Raw genomic sequence first — 2,326 nt, forward strand, 5'->3', positions numbered from 1 at the left:
TGTCTGGCCATGAGGGACAGAGGATCAATTTCAATCAACCGTAAAAAAATTAATGGTCAGTGATGTCCGTCTAAGCTGCGATTCAAGGAAGCAGCACTGTCAGGGGAATGATTTCGTGTGATCTTACATAACTTTCATAACACTTTATGAAAGATTTTAGCTCAACTCATCAGTCCGGTAGTTTTGTTTTTGTTGGCATACAGAGGTTGATATAAATAAGAAAAGGATAGATTGTCTGATTGATCTATTTCACAAAATGTGTCTTAAAACGTGGAAGGAAATAAATGAGAACTAATGAACTATAGGACTTTTTGAGCATCGTTGACGACAAGTTCGAGGTAAAAGACAATTAAGGTTAATGAGAACAAAATATAATATAATAAGCAGAGAAAATCTTGAGCCTAAATATATTCTGCATAATAGTAAATGAATGAATACAACAATGTAAAAGTTAACAATTCTGGTGAAGTTCTTTAACTAAGAAGTGGGGGGGGGGGGATGACAAAACAAATACAGAGGAAGGTATAAGAAACATTGTACTATTGCATTACCATCCATCTTTTTAGCACTTAGTCTCAGCTTCAAATAAAAGCAGTTACTTGTTTGAATTAATCTGCCAATTTCTAAACAATATAGATGTCCATGTTACGAGAATTAACCGCGTGCCGTATTTTATAAAAGCTTTGGAAAAACTATTGTTTATACTAATAAGCTTATGGCAATTATGTGAAAAGTTATTACGCTAAATGGACCTTGGCCTATAAAATCAAATTTTAGATAAAATTATTATTATCTCCAAATATTGTTTGAATACAAGATAATTAACAACCCATCAAGCAATATTCATTAAGTTCTCGGAGTCTTACCTCATTGAACATTAAAATGCAAAAATTAATGAAGCGACGGATAACGTATCACAATTGTTTCTTAAAATGAAAATGTTGCGCATGCATTTCCCATCTAAGTAGACTTGATATATTAGATGATACATCGCTCTCTCTCTCTCTCTCTCTCTCTCTCTCTCTCTCTCTCTCTCTCTCTCTCTCTCTCTCTCTCTCTCTCTCTTTTCATGCTTGACTAATTAGCTAAAGAATATTGAATTGTGGCAATTGTAAAATATGTGAATGATTTTCCAAACGTGAATCACTACAGATGTCAGATAATTACCTTATTATGACCACACATATGCCAGGAAAATATCATAATTCACAAAATTCGTAATGAATTTTGTAAAATAAATTCACTCAAAATGTGTTACAGAAAATTTCCTTGCCGTGAAAATTCTGGAGTTTTTAATTCATTTACGTTACTCGTTGTTATAAGTTTTATTTATGTTGTTGTAAAGGTTTTTTAACAACAGTTTTTGCTTTCTGGGTCGACAAAGAATTTCTGTTAGGAACAAATTTATAGCTAACAAAATATTTTGTCTGTATTTGATTTCAAGCAATTTTGACTTCGGGCTATATTTATTTTTTTGGAATGTTTAAGGCTAAAATTTTATTCCCTCTTCAAAATGGAAGAGACAATTTTCTTTTCACTATAAGCCGTTTCCCCTGAAATAAATAAAAATGTATTTATATTTCCTGTATTTTAATTTCTTTATTTATTCTTTGATTCTTTATTCTTTCGCTATACCAAAATTTTGAGGAATTTATTCTTAAATGCTAGTATGAACTATCCATATTCATAAAATATCTGTTTAAACATTCTTTTTATATTAACTTGAGTTCGATTTCGCCAAAAATATTCAATGGTTTTGTGAGACTAAACTATATTATTGATTAGTACAATGTTTTATCATATGAATAAATATTCCTCTCTCTCTCTCTCTCTCTCTCTCTCTCTCTCTCTCTCTCTCTCTCTCTCTCTCTCTCTCTCTCTCTCTCTCTCGTTTCAAGAATGGACCTTTTGGGGATAGTCTTTTATTATTATGAAATTCTGTCTGCGAATGCTAACAAATCTTCCTCCTGTTTGGGTGACAACAAAATTATATGACGGTATCTGGAGTTTCGGACAATTTTTTATAGGAAGCTTCAACTATTTTACTTATTATCTATAACATTTATCTTAATTCATACTACACAAATTGCTAAACGTCAATATTCTTATTTTTTTTAGATATCCTTTACTGTATATAAATTGAGCAATCTTCCTGGTGGAATTTTAAATTCATGGCAGTGATTATTTTTTTTTCAAAGTTCCATTCCGATCTAACCGTGTAATTCCAGTGAGATGAAAATCTGTACTATCAAACGTGAGTGAATTTCAGTTTACAAGGCATCAATATGCAACTTCGCAAATTTGTCTAGGTTTGTGCAAGCACGCA

Source organism: Palaemon carinicauda, chromosome 4 (genome assembly GCF_036898095.1).
Source record: "Palaemon carinicauda isolate YSFRI2023 chromosome 4, ASM3689809v2, whole genome shotgun sequence".
NCBI lineage: Eukaryota > Metazoa > Arthropoda > Malacostraca > Decapoda > Palaemonidae > Palaemon > Palaemon carinicauda.